The sequence below is a fragment of the Octodon degus genome, unplaced genomic scaffold (assembly GCF_000260255.1).
Source record: "Octodon degus isolate 3935 unplaced genomic scaffold, OctDeg1.0 scaffold00206, whole genome shotgun sequence".
NCBI lineage: Eukaryota > Metazoa > Chordata > Mammalia > Rodentia > Octodontidae > Octodon > Octodon degus.
In genome coordinates, this window is record NW_004524782.1 from 1,851,763 (window position 1) to 1,872,750 (window position 20,988).

General features: G+C 37.1%; 1 pseudogene; it reads right to left on the reverse strand.

The window, feature by feature from the left end:
• Positions 1-1,367: 1,367 nt before the first annotated feature.
• LOC101565190 lies at positions 1,368-3,526 on the reverse strand (annotated as a pseudogene).
• Between the last annotated feature and the right edge of the window lie 17,462 nt (positions 3,527-20,988).

Here is a 20,988-nt window from a genome sequence, read left to right on the forward strand (position 1 = left end):
GGGCTGGGAGAGGGTCCGGCCCACGCTGCGCCTGGGCTGGGACTGGTCCCGCCGGCGCAAGGTAGCAGGAAACTCTCCGCACACTCACCGGACCTGGGCTAGGACTGGGTCTGGGGGCTCCCGGAACTCGGCAGACGAATGCTTCACTTATAAATGTGATAGCTACATTTTATGGATCAAATCATTTTCTTGTTATAGTATTTTTGTTAAAATGTTTGAAGTATTTTGTTAAAATGTTTTCTTTCATGTGCAATTAGCACAAATATATTTTAAAAAGAATAAAAAAATTAATAAAAGTAAAGTAAAATAAAGAATCATAAAAGAAAAACAAAAAAATGCCTTAGATATAACATGGAAGTGCTATTTTCCAAGAACCACGGACATTCTAAAATTTTAAATCCCTATAAAATGTTAAAAAAAATTACATATTTTTTACATAGAAATTTAGAAATCAAAATACATACAACATTGTAGCAGTAAAATCCTGCTACATATTGTTTTTTTTTGTCCCTCATTTCCTCTTTTTTCCCTTATGTATTTAGGACAGGGTCTGCAGAGTCTTCAGGGTCTCACTATGTAGATCAGACTCGTAAGCATTCTGCTGTTTTCTGCCTCCCAAGTGCTGGGATTACAGGCATGCACCACCACACCCAGCCTCAATTGCCTTATCAGTACACCCCGCTGGCGTGGCCAGTATGCCTGGGATCAAACCCCAGCTGCTGCGCTCTGACTAAGCAGGCACTTTAGTCTACTGAACTGTCAGGCTGGCCCTCCTTGTTTACTTTTATTAGTTTTTCTTTTTCAGACATTTACTTTATTTTTGATTTTTTGTTTTTACTATGATTGATCACAATTTATTTAAAAGTCACGAAAAGCCAGCAATAATCAGGCTGGACAAATACTTGATTGCACCCGTATTTCATCGGAGTGGACAGCAGCACCGAGTCACACACTGAGAGCAACACTTCCTTCTCCACCTTGCTGGAAGGATGTTTGTTAGATAAGACAAAGGAAGGGCAGCTACTGAATGGTGGCACTACCGTGCAAGAACAACCAACAATGGGGCACATGTGTGCAACAAACATCATGGCTGACTTGGGCCAAAAGGCAAGGAGAAAAACTATCACAGAAGGTAATGGTTGAAAACTTGTCAACTACAAATTTTATTTAAAAACTAATGCAAGAAATGGACTCTTACTGTTTTTCAGGCACCTTTTTAGAGGGCAACATATTCCAAAGGTAATTCTTATTCTTTCCATAATTTTTAGGGTGATTCACAAGCAGTCTGATTCTGGCTTCTTAGTTCACACAAGGAGAAACAGACAAGTCCACCTACATCCTTCCAAAGCTCTAGATTATACAAGTGATCAACAAATAACATGTATTTCACACCTAAGCATAAGTAGTGAAAGAGAGAATTGCTGTGCAATTTCCTCTTCCATGACCTCATCTCTGTGGGGCCCGTAGAGCAGAACATACGCAATATGCCAGTTGCCACCATCAGAGAGCCACAAGATGCGTTTGGACGTTGCGATGTTGACCTTATCATCGTCAAACATGATCCATTCATCTTGTTTTCTTTTTACTCATGCTAAATAATGACCTGAAAAACTCGACCTTCCCTGGTGCGATACAACTGCTTTAGGTCATAGTATCCATAGTTATTGGAGCCAATATCATCTGCAAATAAAAAAGATTTATATTTAACTTCTTTCTTTTTTTAAATTTTATTTATTTATTTTACAAAATCTCAGAACAAGATTTTAGGAGAGTAATAATGGTTAGCACATTGTGTATTGTTACTGCCAAAGTAGTTTCTCATATTGCAAGATATAGGCAAGAAATAATAAATAAACAACATAGGTACAAACCTCTGGCTTTTTTTTTGTAAAGTCAACAGAAAATGGAAATATACTTTCTAAAGTTTCTAATACTAGGAGAAGATATCATACAATGTCTTTTAAATAAATTGTAAGTCAAAGATACAGTATAATCTTAGAACAAAAATTAAGATTAAGCAATATTCAGAAAATTAAATGTTTCCAAACAATTGAACTCAGAAAATTTAACTTCTTTCTGGGGACTACTTTTCTTGTCACTTGTGTTTCATTGCTGATTTTTAATCTTCTATATCCTTAAATTTTGATAGAAAAGAAGCCATTTTCTCTTGAAGTTCAGGGATACAAAGTTCAAAGACATCCAACATAAAGAGAAATTTAACATACTTAAGAACTTTGGCATTTACTGATTCCTTCTCTTTATAAAAAAATCAAACCATATGAATAGTTAAGTACGCAGGTAGTTGGCTTATCTTGGAAGATATGATGTACAAAGCATTTCTTTGCAACCTTGGAAACTGTTTGGTAATTTCTTCTTGAAGTTACAATCTAAGTTGTGCAAAAAGATACTTGCCTGCCTGATTAATAAAACAGACAAGTGTCAGCTGAGTTTTCTTTCCTTTGGTGACTTCTTCAGATTCTGTGTATTTCCTGGTAGTTTCAAACTCAACACCAAGGAACTGATCAATTAAATTTTCCTTTTTCGTAGGTGTCACTGCTGGTACAGATGAAGAATCTGTCTCTTTAGTGGAATCATCCTATATGACTTCCAATTTCTGCTGTTTGTAGCCATCATTCATTAGCATCCTGTTGAAGATATTGTCCTTGTTTACCTTTTTCTGCCAGCTGTGGGAAATCCATGTGTAAAAACTGTAGTAGAATAGTAGGTAGAATACTAGAAGAAGTTTTATGCATGAAATCAAACAAATTTCTAAGGGCTGCAGTAATATACTGTGCTGAAGCCATTTCACTTGAAGCTCTCAAGACACCTGCATACCTTTTAAGGGCATCTTTGAATTCAGGTGCAGAATGAATACATTGAGCTGTGGCCCTCTTGTAACAAGTGCTACAAAGGTTTGTCAATCCACATAGTAATTACATAGCAGAATCTAGCTGTTCTTCTTTCATGTCTTCAATGAAGACAGTTTTATTTATTTGTTTGTTTGTTTGTTTAGTTTTGTATTTTAGGGAGGGTCTACAGGGTATTCAGGGTCTCACTACTAGATTGGGCTCATGGTGATCTGCTTGTATATAGTCTCCCAAGAGCTGGGATTACAGGGGAGCTCCAGCATGTCCAGTCTCAATTGCCATCTCAGTCTTAGTGAGCCATCGGGGCAGGGCAAGCTCAGCAGGCCAGGGGCTCAAACCTTGGGCCCTTAGGCCTGCTTGCAGGTGCTTTAATCTGCTGAGATATTTGGCCAGCTCAATGAAGACAGTTTTAGCTGCAGGTTCTATTGGAAGAGCACCTCATTACCACATCATTAGTAGAGTCATTCCATTTTTTATTTTGATGTCCCTCCAATTATCATCATCCTGTGTCCCTCCTTTCACCATAACATTCTGCCTGGCCACCTGGACTACAGTCAGCGAAAACAGCTGAGCCTTGAACACCATTGGAGGTTCATCAGTATTCAACTCTACACCTTCAAACTTCTTGCCCATTTTACAGTAACCGAGTATAGCAGCATAGTGGGGCGCAAGGGGGCCACAGGTGTTGGAACGCTGGGCCTGGCAAGGTCAGTGGAGGGAAAAGAACTAAAGAATACTCGTGCAGGTGGCCAAGTTAGATGCACTACAGTGGCAGCCGATTAGATGCTCAGACATTTACTTTACAGTGATCAAGGAGATGATGGAGACACAGATATATAGCTTGCCTCAGAAGAGTCACCTAGAGAGAAAAAAATTCTCTCATGCTTTCACAGAGAGTGAATTAGTCAAGCAATGGCTATGACTCATCCAGATGGCTAACACTGACAAAAGATATACAAGCTGCTGTACATGATTCCTGGGTAAATACTGAGTGGGTTTGACTGACATTATCAGATAACAAAAATTACGTTTTTAGTTACATAGGTTTTGCTTCAACTTGGTGTTAACCATCCAGTAGAAAAGTGTATCCAAGAGGTATAAAAAGTAAAGCTATATTAATATGCTGAGCTGTAAAAGGCTCACGTCAACAACTTCAGACAAGTGCCAAATGTGCTGATAACACACTACTGTTATGGACTATTGGATTATACTGGGTTATTTTGATGAATTCAAGTAGTTAGAATATTTGGACTGGTATCAAGTATGAAAAGGTCCTTTAAAGACTTCTCAAAATACAGCTTCTCTAACAGTGATGGAACACACATGTGACAAGACATAACAAAAAAGGAATATAAAAAAGAACTGTTTTGTTGTGAAAAAAATATGTATGTATATACAAGATAGGATAGGTATACAGCTACTTTCTCTTAGTTCAATGGGAAGAAATGTTTCTACTAATGTTTAGGCAAGATATCATGTCTACATCTTGTCCTCTGAATAGCTACCATGAAGACAATAATATGTGATGTAGTAAACATTGTACCTGTCCTACTAGTCTGTTTTGAAACTGTTTCATTGCTATTTTATCTTTTTCCTCATTGAAATGAATAAAGAAATAATGTCCTGTTTATTGCAATATCTTAATTTTCAACAGCAGGTGGAAAAGAGAATGATTCAAGGCCCAAAGGTCAGTGGTAGAAGCTAGGAAGTCTGTGCTATGGAATGAAGGATCTGTGATAGCAAGCTGAGGGATCTGAACTGGAGCCAGGAAGCAGTGATCAAGCTAAGCACCAGAGCTCACCCAAAAGTACCACAGCAATGCTCAGCAACAGTGAAGACCTTAGCTCCTCCAGCAATGAGGAAAGCTGAGTTCCCACCAGAAGAGACAATATAACAAGCTTTTCCGTGGGGCGGAGCTATGTACCAGCATCCCCTCAAGAGGCAGGAAGTGATGCTCATGATCAGGTTCAGAGCTCCTCCAAAGTTCATCGGGAAAGCCAGCATGACAAATTCCTCCATGGGAACAGCCCAAGAGAGCTTGCAGCTTCCAACAGCTCCAAGAGCTTCTCCAAACAGCATCCCGAACAGCGTTCCAACAAAGTCTGTTCTGCCTTTTGTGCTGCTGCCAATAGCCCTATGTGGCCTCCCACACTCAGAACAATGCTAGGTTAACTCAGATAGGAGTAATAAGTTGACCATCTGTTAGAAATCCACTACAGGTGTTAAATACGTACAAGTTTCCAGTAATTGTTTTTCTCAAACCAAGCCAGACCATCGTCCTTCCTCTAGCAATCTCTGTTTAAATTTACCTTCTTCAATTTTCATAATTGCTTTAAAATATGTCTATTCATATGAAAATTATAAAAACTGAACACTTTAGAGCAATAACGTACATTGGCTTGGATCCCGTGGGCAGCAGTCAACACGGAGCATAGTTGCTAAAGATAATCACACAAATGTTTTTTTCATACACTTTATTGCACAGAATACAATCTGTACAAATTCTCTGCTCTTCAGAGAGAGGCTGTTAAGCAGGGCCAAAAGAAACGCACTTATTTGAACGTAGAAATGGGGTCTTTTTGATGACATCATCTTGTATGGAATGTAGAGATTGTAACAAATTGTTGCAAGTACTATGAGGGATGAAGATTCTCTTGAACTATAAATTAGGTGCACCCTTGAACCACCTAAAATACTAAGCAGATGATAGAACGAAATTTCATAGACTGGAGACAGAAGCTGGGAGTTTGCACAAAATTCAGATTCTAGAACTTGTAACACTGTTATTTAATTGTGGGTGGAAACACATTGAACATGCTGACTCTGAATATAGTGCTGCCCTCACTATGTGAAGCTGCTTCTGTTCCATGGTCTGTTACCTGTACATCCTTAGGTTTGTGGGTGCACTGATGTAGTCATCCTCTTAAAGGAGACCCAGAGGTATGTAAACAACTGCGAGGATATGGAGAACTGTCCTTTTCCATAGAAAATGCAGGAGATATCCAATTTTGTGATATTGCTGATTACCAGGTTTGGTTGACTGTGCCCGTTGACTGGAGTGGGAGATAGGGTGAAAGCGAATAGGATCTGAATGGGGTTAAATGGATTTTATTGAAATGTTTTAGGTGAGTGCAGGACAGAAGTCAAAATTTCTACCCGTCCAAGTGGATCTGAATGGATGGTTCGGGGGCCTGCCCCTTATCTCAGTTCTTCAAATGGCTGCTTCAACAAAGCAGTCAGGCTCAGCTTGCTGTGCTTCGATCCCCACAACTCAAGCCAGCCAAACTTGCCCTGAAGGCATTCAGAGCAAAAAAATTCTTCTGCCTTAAAAAAAAGATGGTCCATGAGTTTATCAGCTGCACAGCTCTGTGTATACTATGATTTTTTTCTTTTCAAAGTTTTATTGATAAACATATAGCAATGAGACAGTTTCAAATCAAATTGAAAGTACAGTTTCAACAAATAATACACTGCATATATTCTTCTTAGTGGTTAATTGCTGTACAAGATGCAGACTTGTGATCCTACTTACAAACACCATTAGAAAAAATCATTCTATTCATTAAGAGAATGCAACTATATGTGTATACTATGATTAATGGTATTGTCAGTCACTTTTGTCTGTGGCATGCTGGGAAATGGGCTAGTGATCTGGGTGGCTTGATTCTAGATGACCCATACAATAACCACCATTTGATACCTGAATCTGGCTTTTGCTAACTTTTGCAGTGCTGCCCTCCTGCTCCACAGTGTTTGCATGGCTATGGAAGAATACAACCTTTTGGTTTTATAAAGCAAGTTAATTCTCACTACTTGGTAGCTTATTTGTTAGTGATTTAATTGCTATAGACTACTATAATTGTGTCTTTTATCCAGTGTGGGCCCCAAAACAATGCCCTGTAAGTCTGACCAAGAAGGCCATCACTGGATCCTGGAGTCCTTCTCCAGTTCTTACTTTTCTATCTTTCATCTTCTTGAATACAGTGAGTGATTCAAAGGGAATCACATACTGTGGTGAATTTTTACATCTATGTTCATTACGGATATTGACCTGTAAATCTCTTTTTTGGTTGAGTCCTTCTTTGGTTTTGGTATCAGGTTAAAATTTGCTTTAAGGAATGACTCGGGAAGTATTGCTTTCCTTTCAATTTGATTAAAGATTCTGAGGAGTAATGGTATTGATCTTCTCTGATTTTTAGTAGAATTCAACAGTGACTCAAACAGGACAGGGGATTTCTTGGTAAGCTTTTAATTACATTTTTTAATTCCATTGAATAGTATAGGTTATTTGAAATTTTCAAATCTTCTTGATTGAACTTAGTTAATATGCCCATTTCTGCTTTATTTTACATCTTATTAGTGAAAGCATTCTCAAAGTAGGTATTCATGATCTGGATTTCTCCAGGATCTTTAGTGCTTACACCTCTTTCACTCCTAATTATATGAATCTGAGTCATTTTTGATAAGCTTAGCTTAAGTCTTGTTATTTTATTTATTCATTTATTTTTTTTGAATTAGGATTATTCTTTCTTTCTTTACTTTTTCCATAATTTTATTGAGAGACAAATAGCAATGAGACAACTTCAAATCAAATTGGTATGACAGTTTCAATAATTAACACACTGCATACATTCTTCCTAGTGGTTAATTGCTGTACAAGATGCAGACATGGTATCCTATTTGCAAACATTATTAGAACAAATCTCTCTATTTATTAATAAAATGTAGCTATATATCTACCCTAACGATTTTGAATACACAGATACAAAATGAACATTCATCTGCAACCCCTTTTCTTGTTTAGTTCCGTTATTTGAATATTATAGGTGTGTTAACTCAGCAAAATATTCTAAAAGAGTCCAGTAGTCCATAATAGTATTGGGGCTTCCGCTTCACTGGCAATGTCAGAAATTGTTGACCTGAGTCCCCCACAGCTCAACATAACAACATGGCTTTACTTCATATATTTCGTCTTCATACTTTTCCACTGGATGGTTAAGACCAAGGTAAAGCAGGACCTGTGCAACAAGAGTTGTAGCTTTTGGGTCTGGTAAGGTCAGTGAAATCCCCTCAGGATTTATCCTGAGATCCTGTACCTCAGATTGTAGATCCATTGTCAGTGTCAGCCATGTGGATAAATCATGGCCATTGCTTGGCCAATGTGCTCTCTGTCAAAAACTGAGAGCATGTTTTCTCTCCATGTGACTTTCCTTAGGCAGACTCTACATTATCGATCACTTTCCGCCTTGGCCCCATAATCTCCTTGATCAGAAAATTTGAGACACTACTGAGTTACGTGATGTTACAGTACAAGTTCTCATATGTCCTGAGTCTAATTGACCTTGGAAGTCTACGGCCAAAATGTTGGCTTTCCTTCTGGTCCTCCTTTTTCTCTAATTTTGCTCTGCAAATTTAGGTTGGTAACCCTCCAGAAGAGAAGCTTATTGTTATTACCATACAACCTAAGCTGTTATGCTTAACCTCACTGTCTGTCTGAATATTAAACATCTTTCGCATAACATGGAACAGGTACTTTTCATCAAGTATTGATATGTTGAACTTTAATTCCCTACAGAATATGATGAAAAACATTTAAAAAATTAAAATATGTTTTTAAAAATAGGCATAAAGAATTATATAATTCGTCTGTTTACACATAAGTCCAGAAATCCAACCATATACAACCTTGCAGCAGGACAGTGCTGCAACATTCCTTTTCCTGTCTCCTGCGGTAATTCACCACTCCCTTCTTTTTGAACAATGATTTACCCAAAAGACAGCATGGCAGCAACTGGCATATCCTGACAAGCAGCCCATATTCAGAAGACCAGAATGACAGGTACTCTAAGCCTGAACCTATTATTACAAATTGCCGTCTTCAGTGCCGTTGCTTAGTTTATAGGTGTCAGTATATATAATTAGTCAGGGTGAGAATCTTTCCATTTAGTTGCTAGATTCAAAAATGTTCTGAAGATGCTCAGGATCATTGCCTTGCTCATCTTCTACATATAACTGTATAGCTTGCCCAGGTCATGTTTCCTAGCTCTTCTCCTTGCTCTCTTTTCATTGTCTCATGCTCAAGTTCCTTCTTTCCTTTTAGTTGTATTATACCTTTATATTTCTATTTCTTCCTTTGAGTTCTTATACTAGGGAAACTATATGATGTTTACACATGTGTTTCTGGTTTATTTCACTTATGAGTATATCTTCAAGTGGCATCCACTTAAATATAAAGACTTTGAGTTTTTCATTTTTTATAGCTGAGTAATACTCCGTTATATAAAAATATCACATTTTTTCATCCATTCCTCAGGTGATGGCATCTTCATTGTCTCCAAGACTTGGCTATCACAAATTGTGCTGCTATAAACATTGGCACACATATATCACTATGATATGATGTTTTCAGATCCTCCGGGAAGATTCCCAGTAGAGGAATAGCTGGTTTAAATGGGATTTCCAGTCCAACTTTTCTAAGGAGTCTCCACGTTGATTTCCATAATGGTTGCACCAGTCTACATTCCCACCAGCAGTTCAAGGTTTCCTTTTCCCCCCACAGCCTCTCCAACATTTGTTGTTTGTTGATTTCTTTATGACAGCCATTCTTTCTAGGGTACAATGATATCTCAATGTTTTTTAATTTGCATTTCACGGATGGCTAGTGACATGGAGAACTTTTTCATATATTTATTTGCTTCTTTTATTTCATCCTCTGAGAAGTGTGTGTTCATCTCAGGTGCCCATTTCTGGACTGGGTCTTTAAATTTTGGGGCCTTAGTGTTGACTTCTTTATAAATTCTAGAGAGCAGTCCTTTGTCTGAGTACTCATTTGTCATGATTTTTTCCAGATTTGTGGGTTGTCTTTTCACTTTGCTGGTAATTTCTTTGGAAGTGCAAAAACTTTTCAATAAGAGCAGGTCCCTGTTAATTCTTTCAAGTGTTTCCCATGCTATTTGATTTTTGTTCACGAACTTTTTGTCTACCCCTACGTCTTTGAGAGTCCCTCTTACTTTCTCTTTCAGGAGATTTAGTGTTTGTGTTTCAATGTTTAGATTTTTAATACATTTTGACTTTAGCTAAGTTCATGGTGATAAACCTCGGTCAAGTTTTAGTTTTCAACATGTAGAGAGCCAGTTTTTCCAGCACCATTTGTTAAAGAGTCTATCTTTCTTCCAATGAGTATGTTCTGCCCCTTTGTCAATTATAAGGTTTTTGAGTGTGTTCCTAGAGGCTTCAGCGTCTTCTAATCTATTCGATTGATTCTCAGGTCTATTTCTTTACCAGTACCATGGTGATTTTTTCACAGTAGCCTTGTAGCATAATTTCAAGTCAGGAATTGTAATGCCGCCTGCCTTGTCTTTATTGCCCAGGATTACCTTTGCTATTCTAGGTCTTTTGTAGTTCCAAATAAATTTTAGGAATGATTTCTCAACCTCTGTGAGGTATGTTGGTTGCAGTGTGACTGTGATTGCATTAAATCTGTAGAGCAATTTTAGGAGTATAAACATTTTCACAATGTTGGTTCTTCCTATCTAGGAGTATGGAATATCTTTCCATTTTCAGAAATCCTTTACGATCTCTATTTGAAGAGTACTGTAATTTTCCTTGAAAAGTTTTTGAGTGGTTAAATTAGGTTAATTCCAAGGTATTTCCTTTTCCTTGGTGCTATTGTAAAAGGTATTGTTTCTATAATTTCCCTCTCAGTGTTTATTATATATGTAGAGGAATGCTATTGACTTTTGGGTCTTGACTTTTATCCTGCTATGCTACTGAATTTCTGTATTAATTCTAGTAGCTTCTTGGTGGAGTTTTTTGAGGTCTTCCAAATAAAGTACTATGTCATCTGCAAATAATGATAATTTAACTTCTTCTTTACCTAATCTTATTCCTTTTGTTTCTTTCTCTTGTCTAATGGCTGTAGCTAATGATTCAAGAGTTATATTGAATAGGAGTTGTGATAGAGGACATCCTTGTCTTGTGCCAGATCTAAGAGTAAAAGATTTCTGTTTTTTCCCATTTAGAATTATGTGAGCTGTTTGAATTTCATAAATGGCTTTTATCAGATTGAAGTAGAGGCCATCTATTCCAGTTTTCTGTAGGACTTTGAACACGAATGAGTGTTGGATCTTGTCAAAAGCCTTTTCTGCATCAACTGAGATGATCATGCATCCCTGGAATGAATCCAACCTGGTCATCGTGTATGGTATTCTTGATGATTTGCTGTGTTCTATTTGCTAGGATTTTATTGAGAATTTTTGTATGTATTTTCATGAGGGAGATAGGCCTATAGTTCTCTCTCTTAGTTGCGTCTTTCCCTGGTTTTGGTATCAGTACAGTACTTGCCTCCAGGAATTATTTTGGGAGGATTGCTTCCTTTTCAATTTCATTGAAGAGTTTGAGGAGTATAGGGACTACATCGTCTGTAAATTTCTTGTAGAATTCAGCTGTGAATCCATCCGGGCCTGGACTTTTCTTGGTCGGTAGATTTTTTTTTATTACATCTTGTATTTCCTTGGCTGTTATTGGGCTACTGATAGTGGTCATACCTTGTTGATTCAGTTGTTGTAATTTGTGCCTTTCTAGGAATCTGTCCTTTTCATTTTTGTCTTCTATTCTGTGAGAGTAAAGATTCTCAAAGTAGCTATTGATAATCTTCTGAATTTTCACTGAATCTGTGGTAATTACACCCTTTTCATCTCTTATTGCTTGTATTTGAATTTTTTCTTTCCTCTTCTTGATGATTTTAGCTAGAGACTTATTTTTATTTAGTGTTTTGAAGAACCAGCTTTTTGTTTCATTAATTCCTTGAACTATTTTCTTCGTCTCAATTGAATTAATTTCTGCTCTAATCTTTATAATTTCTTCCCGCCTTTGGGCTGTGGGTTTGGTTTGCTCTTTCTTTTCTAGTTGTTGAAGTTGCAGCATTAGGGTATTTATTTGTTCGCGTGCTGTTTTCCTAATGTGTGAGTTCACAGCTACGAATTTCCCTCTGAGAACTGCTTTCATGGTATCTCATAAATTCCGATAATTGTGTTTGAATTTTCTTTGAATTATAGATAATGTTGAATTTCTTGTTAAATTTCATCTGTGACCCATTGGTTGCTGAGTAGGGTGTCATTTAATTTCCATTTATTACGTTTTCTTTCTTGTTTCTTTTGTCATTTATTTCCAGTTTCATTGTACTCTGGTCAGATACTGTGCATGGAATAATTTCTGTTTTCTTGCATATACTTAAGCATGACTCATGGATCAGTATGTGGTCTATTTTAGCAAATGACCCATGTGCAGCTGAGAAAAGTGTGTATTCAGCTGCGTTTGGGTGGAACACTCTGTATTCTGTCCACGAAGTCCATTTGTTTCAAGCTCCGGTTCAGTTCTGTTATTTGTTTCCTAATTTTTAGTCTGGTTGATCTATCTTTTTGGGATTAGGGGGTGTTAAGGTCTTCTGTTAAGATTGTGGTATTGGATAGTAGATTTTTCACGTGCATTACGATTTGTTTTATATAGTTGGTTGTTCCCATGTTATCTAAACTCTTTTTTGCTGACATTCTATTGTTCCTTATCATCTCAATGGTCATGGGAGAAAAATGCCTTTTGGCTAATTTGTTGCGTGTTAGTTGATATTGTATCAGAAAGTAACCCATTTCTAAACACATTTTTGGTCACTGTCATTGCTGAGGATCACTAGTTAGTGCCCTTCAGCCTATCTAGTCCTATAATCACCACCCTGTGAGTCTGACCGACATAATCATTACTGAACCTTCGATTCTTGCCCTAGTTCTTTCTTTGTCAGTCTTCATCTTCTTAGCCACAATAAGTGATGCCAGGGACAACATGAACTACTCCTTCAAGTTTGAGTTTTACAGTGCTGCAGATGAAGAAAGGATTAAATTGATGATTGCCCTGTGGAGAGCTGAAAGGCTCAACTGGGTTGTGACTGGGATTGATGTACCAATGTGCATTATCGCCATCTGCTCTGAGTTCATCTTTCTCAAGATTCAAAGAAAATGATTAATAAATTCTAGCCATCCCTTTGAAGTCCACTGATGTTGTGACTTCCTTAATCTGTCAGTGCCTGGGCTTAATGGGGCCTCATTTCGGGATTAGATATATGTGTTAATTATTTTCTTGTTGCTCTGCCAAAATATCTTACACATATGAGATAAAGGAGAAAGAGTTTATTTTAGTTTACAGTTTGTAGAGGATTCAGTCCATAGTCAGGTACCACCAACATAGGGCTATGTGGCTGGGGGGCGGCAGGGAGCGGGCTAGAGGACAAACAGTTCATAGCAGGGATTGTAGAAAACAGCAATTAGTGAGCCTTCTTTCTCTTTATTTTTCATTCAGGTACATGCCCATTGTACAAGCCCATTGTTGAGTGACACAGACTGCCCGGTTGGGCCTTCGCATTGTCCACTCCTAGGTGAATCCAATTATCACATACATAGTCCGATACCACATACCCACAGTTCAGTCACCTTCTTTCTTTTTATTTTTGTTTTTTCTTTTAGTATTTAGGATAGCGTTTACAAGGTCTAAGGTTCTCATTGTGTGGATTGGACTCATAGTGACTCTCCTGTTTTCAGCTTCCCATGTGCTGGGGTTACAGGCACGCAGCACCACTCCCAGTCTCAATCTCAGTCTCACCCACCTCAGGTGTGGGGCCACCAGGGCAGGCCCAGGGATCAAACTCCTGGCCCTGTGTCTCCCTAACTAGGTGTTTTAATATGCTGAGCTATTTGGCTGCTCCTCCAATCACCTCCGAAAGTCCTACCTATCAGCACATGAAAGAAGGAGGGGCATCTAGGTATAAGTTATAACAAGGTGTGTGCTACCTTGTACAATCAACTGATGTAAGTATAGGATCTCTTTCCTTATGGGTCCAAAACACAGAAAAATACAGTAATTGATGTGTGAAAAATGATAGAATTCATAGAAAGTGAAGTCTGAATTCCAGTCCACACTGTGTGATGGAAGGTTTATAGTCTCAAAGATTGCATTCTTTTAGAATGCTTTATTTTCTATGGTGTTACAACATTCAGGGATGAGCTGAGTATTGTTATAACTTTGGAGCACATGAGACTAGCATTCACCTGTGCTCCTTACACTATTTCACAGTCCATTTCGTCAGTTATTTTTTCTTGTGGACATTCCCAATATTGATGATTTTCTTCTACACTGTATGCTTACTAATACACACTCCCAAGCTACAGTTCTTCCCCAGCCTGTACCCTGTCAGCTTCACTCATAATAACCTGTTTTCATTTTCACAGGAATGGAGCCTTGGTTGCAATTTATTGAAATCTAATAAAGCTGCCATAAGTTTAACCTGTGTGTTAGAAGATCACTGGAGGATGTAAGATAACCATCAGCAGAGAGCTTATCGAACCCGCACGCCTTTTCTCTGCCCCTAAGAATCTGGGATTACATCTCTGCATCTTTTTTTTTTTCAATTTATTTTCTCCATTCTTTGTGAGTCTTTCTAGAAAATTACTGACCTCAGTGTGTTTGGAGTACTCTCCAAACTGATAGTTGGTGTCAGAAGAAAAGGAAGTTTTGTGTGAAAACTAAGACCTCCAGCTAGTTTATCGCAACTTGTTCCTGTTCTCCATTTCTTCATTTGTCAAGATAAGAATTCAGCTGACTTTGGGGAAGTAGTTATACAATAAAAGAGACATATGTGACTTTCTAAGTAATGATAATAGAAAGGAGAGCACAATATTTTGTTAAACCAATATTTATTGAAGCCTTTTGTGCGAGAGAAAAGACAAGGATCATTCTATGTTCCCTAAAATAGACTGATATTAATAGGTTAATAAATACATTGAGTACTGCAGTATAAGGCTGTAACATTTGCAGGGTGCTGTACAGAAAGATATTCTTGGATTGTAGAGAAGAGATTGCATACCCCTTGTCTCTGAGTCCACACCATGTGCTCAAAGTTAGGAATCTCCCCTGGAACTGGGATGAAGCCAATCATCACTAACTAGCCAACCAGAAATGTGTACAATCTCGTATCTGCAGATGCTGGACACCCTATTTAACCCCCTATAAATTTAACACTTTTCCTTTTTCCTCTTTATTTTGATAATGATAAAATTATGATTACTATAGAGGTATCTAAGTGATTACTTTTGGGAACAGCAATTATCTTTTTTTTGTATGTGTGGTTCTGGGGATTGAGATTAGGACCTTGTACTTGCCAGTCAGGCACTTAAGTCACTGAGCTATCTCTCTAGCCCTAATTAACATTTTTTAAATTAATTTTTTTATTTTTTTCATAATTTTATTGATAAACAGATAGCAATGAGACAGTTTCAAATCAAATCGGTCGGACAGTTTCAATAACCAACACACTCCTTATATTCTTCTTAGTGGTTAATTGCTGTACAAGATGTGGACCTGAGATCCTATTTACAAACACCATTAGAACAAATCATTCTATTCATTAAGAGAATGTAACTATATATCTATCCTAACCACTTTGAATACACAGATACAAAATGGACATTCATCTGTATACCCCTTTTTTCTAAGTTCCGTTATTTGAATATTATAGGTGTGTAAACTCAGCAAAATATTCTAAAAGAGTTCAGTAGCCCATAATAGCATTGGGTCTTCTGTTTAACTGGCAATGTCAGAAATTATTGACCAGAGTCCCTCACAGCTCAACATAACAGCATGGCTTTACTTCCTATATTTCGTCTTCTTACTTTTCTACTGGATGGTTAAGACCAAGGTAAAGCAGGACCTATGCAACAAGAGTTGTAGCTTTTGGGTCTGATAAGGTCAGTGAAATGCTCTCAGGATTTATCCTGAGATCCTGTACCTCAGATTGTAGAACCTTTGTAAGTGTCAGCCATGTGGATGAGTCACGGCCATTGCTTGGCCAATGTGCCTTCTGTGAAAGCCTGAGAGAGTGTTTTCTCTCCATGTGACTCTCCTTAGGCACACTGTACATCATCGATCACTTTCCTCTTTGGCCCCATAATCTTCTTGATCAGAAAATTTGGGACACTACCGAGTTACATGACGTTAAACATTTTTTCAGTACTTGAAGTTTCCATTGATCTTAGGAAGTACATGCATGTGAATAACATATTTCATTTCTTTTATACTTTTCTTCCTTCTTTGACCTCCCTCCTCCCATCTCTATACCCCCTTGTGTCATGTTCTTTCTGATTGTTTTTAGTTTATCACACATGATGTTTTTATTCCTTGTGGGCATTTTGGGAGTACTTAATAATGTATATTATTGCATTTTGTGATGAACAATCATCTTAAGATTACATCACTGAAGATTATAACTTGATGCTTCAGGACCGGGCCCGCTGTCATCCACAGATGTTTGCAGCCAAGGGAATATCCAGACACACACTGGACTACACTGAACTAATATCTGCAGTTGGTACAGGAAATTGCAGAAAATTTTAAATTTCTGTGATCCTATTGCTTCTGTCTTCATTGTTCCTCCTTCTGTCCTTCCACAAAATCTCTACTGAATGCTGGTGACAGCCTCAGTCACTCCACAGGAAGATGGGAGGCCACCACAGGAACAGGGTCATAGCTGTTGGTAGGTTGCAGCCTACTAACTTAAAATGATTATTTGGATGCTTACTATGTGACAGGCAGTTTTTGACTCTCAAGGAGAGTGGTCTAGTATCTAACTTCTATCCCAAATGCCCATTGCATCCTCTACTCCAAATGTATTATATACACAAATGTACCTGGATAATTCAGAGACTCAGTAAGATTAAGTGATCCAATTAATACTTTTTATGTCATTTTATTTTAACTTATTTAATGGTTTGGGACAAGGTCTTATTAATTCTTTCAGGATGATCTTAAGTGCCCCATATCTTCCCGCAGCCACTCTAGTAGCTGTAATAACAGGCCTATGCCAGCATGACTGAGTTTTGAAGTTGGTAACATGGTTCAGAGATATACTTTTTGATATGTCAGGTAAATAAAATGCATCATTAAAAGTCATTCGCCCAGAAGTCATAAAATTTTCTATTAAAATTGCAACCAAAAGCTTGTAAGTCACATGTAGGGCTCATATTTGTGACTCATATTAAGTTTATGTTGGACAGTGTGATTCTAGGGTCAGAGCACTGAGTGAACTTGGCAGATCTGTGGACTCAAGAGCTACTGCATAGTTGCTTGTCACATGTCAAAATAACTGAAATGATCAATAAAGAAGAAAACTATCTGGTGACACAAACTGTGGCTAGGGAAGCAACTTCACATCCTGGGTCATACCAGACCTTAGCAGCATAATATTTAAAGCAACATATGAAAATTCAGAAAGAACCAGTGAAAGAAACTCAAAAGGAAGAGCACTGTGAACAGAGGCAAAAGAAGAATACTGGATGGCAATGAGATGCCCTGTGAAGATGTGGAGTAATATGAAGATCCATGGAAATGTATAGTGGTGTAAAAAAGGTGTATGTTCATTGTGCCCATGGCTGGTATGGACAGGGTTAGATCAGAGAAAAATCAAAGATAGTATCGACATTTGGTGCTTAGACCACTGAATATCTTCATTCAAAACAGACAGAATATTACAAAGGTGACACATTCCAGACAATGGGATGTTTAAAAGATTGTTTTGTGAAATGTTTCTGAGAACCCCATGGGAGATGTCAGGAAGTCAGTTGAGCTAGGGCTCCAGGGCAATGCCAGTACTGCTGTTCTAGATTAAAAAACATCAGCGGAATACTTTAAGCTCTGAGACTGGGTTGGAAAGAATATAATTGGAGAATGGAAGGAATATAATAGGATGATGGCACACTCCCAAATTTAGATTCAAATTTAGAGAAAAAAAATAGTAAATTAGCCTGAAAAGTGGGTGCTCAACTGAATTATAAAGACCACAGATTATTATTCTTTTGAATGGGAGTACAAATTAGGGTTGAAATAGAAAAAAATTAGTGATACAGAATGTCACTTAAAAGCAATATGAATCTCACAGCGTATGTAATAATATGTAGTACTGTCTTCCAACTAATTTAATATATTGCCAGATATGTGCATGTAAAACTGGAAGAAGAAAAAAGAAATATACAAGAAATTAAGAAGATAAAAAGTACAAACAATTGAAAAGAGATTAAACAAATTAAGCATTATCTGTTTCTTTCCATACACCAGAAGAAATGCAAAGTACAGTTTTCAAAACCATCTTGCTTATATACATAAATAAATCTCTTTCTCTCACTTCCTCCCCTGTCCTTCTCCTGAATTTATTAACTCATTCCTTTTGAATAAATTCATTCCCTTTTCCAAGTACATATTGCATCATTCAGATTCCATTTTTTCTTTCAGATTCTCACACTAAGAAGAAATTATGACGTTGGCAAACGTGTATCTGACTTATTTCACTTAAGAATATGTTCTTTGGTTGCATCCATTTACTTATAAATTTATCCTATTTTATAGCTGAATAATACTCCATTGTGTTGTGAAAAAGAAGAAAAAAATGTATGTATACAGAAGGCAGGATAGATAAACAGTTCCTTTCTCTTAGTTCATTGAGAAGAAAGGTTTGTGCTAATATTGTGTAGACAAGATATCATGTCTACATTGTCCTTTGAATAACTACTATGAAGACAATAATATGCAATATTTTAATTATTGTAACTGCCTATTAACATGTTTTTAAACTATTTCATTACTATTTTATCTTTTTTCTCATTAAAATGAATAAAAATGAGTAACAAAAATACACCATTGTGTAAAAATACCTTATCTTTATCCATTCTTCAATGGATGGGCATTTGGGTTTTTCCCAGGATTGAGCTATGACAATTTGTACTGCTATAAAAATGGGTGCGTATATGTTGCTATGGAATTATGTTTTCAGTTCTTCTGGAAATATACCCAGGAAGGGAATAGCACATTTTAATGGGTTCTCCAATCCTTGCTCTTTAAGGAATCTCCACATTGTTTTCTACAGTGGTTGTACCAGTCTGCACTCACACCAACAGTGGAGAACTGTTCCTTTTACTCTACAGCCCCTCCAGCACTTGTTATTGGCTGACTTCTTGTTAACCATTGTCTCTGGGGTGAGATGAGATATCAGTGCTGTTTTACTTTACATCCCTGATATGACCAATGATATTGAACATTTTTTTTCATATGTTTACTTGCCATTTGTATTTCTTTATCTGAGAAATACATATTCATCTCAGATGCCCATTTTTGGATTGGGTTTTGGAATTTTGGGGACCTGATTTTTAATTTTTTAAATATGTTCTAGATAGGTCATTGTGGGAGGGACAGTTGGCTATGAGTTTTTCCCATTTTGAAGGTTTTCATTTTATTTTGTTGGAGATTTGCTTCAAATTGCAGAAAGCTTTCAAAATGATGAGATCCCAGTTTTTGATCCTTTGAAGTATTTTCCATAAAGTTTGTTTTTTCGTTCATAAGCTCCTTATCTACCCCTATGTTTTTAAGGTTTCTGCCTACATTTTCCTTCAGAAGATTTAGTGTTTCTGTTTTAATATTTAAATCTTTGATCCACGTTTTAGTTTTTACTTTTTTTGCTACATATGAACAGTTTATATTGATTCATGAGTAACAAATTCAAAATAAATTAATGGAAATTAAGATGTGTAATTATCAAGGAAAGCATCCATGGTCTTACAATGTCTACTGGTCTGTCTCAAACTGCATTGGGATAAGAAATGATTGAATGTAAACTCTTCATGTTTATTTCTTAACAGAAATTTCCATTTATACCATTACCAACAACTTCTACCTTTGTTTATTCTGCTGCCAGTGTTTTCTGCTTGTTTGCTTTTTTATTATTAATTTTATTGAGAAACAAATTGCAATGAGACAGTTTCAAAACCAATTAGTAGGATAGTTTCAATAATTAATGCATTTCATATTGTGGTCTTTGTACTGTTTATTCATAATGCAAGATGCAGACATGATGTCCTGTCCAAACACTATTAGTCCAAATTTTTCTTCTTATTGAATTAAAAGAAAGTAGCTGTATGTCTATCCTATTTTGTATATACAGATACAAAATGATCTATCGTTTGTATCTCCTTGCCTGTTTAATTATGTCAGAGATGGGTATTCAATTGCCATTTAAATATTGTAGGTGAGTGAATTCAGCAAAATAATCTAATGTAGTCCAGTAGTCCATAATAGTAGTGGATTATCCATAGGACTGCCAATGTCAGAAGTTGTTGACTTGAGCCTCTTACAGCTCAGCATACTAATATGGCTTTACTTTTTATAACTCGTTTTTATACTTTTCTGATGGATGGTTAAGACCAAGATAAAGCAAGACGTATATAACAAGAAATATAACTTTTGTATCTGATAATGTCCATCAAATCCTCTCAGGATTTACCCTGAAACTCTGTACTTCCATTTGCATATCCATTGTCAGTGTCAGCCATGTGGATCAGTCATGGCCATTACTTGACCAATTTGCTCTCTGGAAAAATGTCAGAGAATGTTTTCTCTCCATGTGACTCTCCTTAGGCACACTGTACCTCATCAATCACTATCTTCATTGGCCCCATAATCTTGATCAGTAAATTTGGGACACAACTATTACAGTACAGGTTCTCCTACATCCTGACTTTGAAAGGCTAGGGCCAAAATGTTGGCTGTCCTTGCAGCCCTTCTTTTTCTCTAATTTTTGTTCTGTAAACTTGTTGTTAACTCTCCAGAAGAGAAGCTTGATGATATTATTACCCTATAACATAGGCAGTATCATTGCACCAAAAGGAATTTACCCAGAGTGGAGCTCAGGTACTCTCTAATTTCTTTGAAAAGTATTTCAACAAAATCTTCCAAAGTACAGCCTACTTGGCAGAGTTTAGCTAATGGGGACTGTGTTGGTCAGCCTCAGATCCTGTGAAAACATCCAGGTGAACTTTAGTATATGTGTTGCTAAAGCAAGCACTCAAGTGAACTTTAGGAAACTGTACCTAAAAGCCAATCTTCCCTCACACCTCACTTTCAAGTGTCTACTTTTTCTGTAATTTGTAGACTGTATCCCTCATATTCTTTTTTTTTTTTTTAAATTTTATTTATTTATTTATTTGAGAGAGAGAGAGAGAGAGAGAGAGAGAGAGAGAGAGAGAGGCCAGCTCAGCCC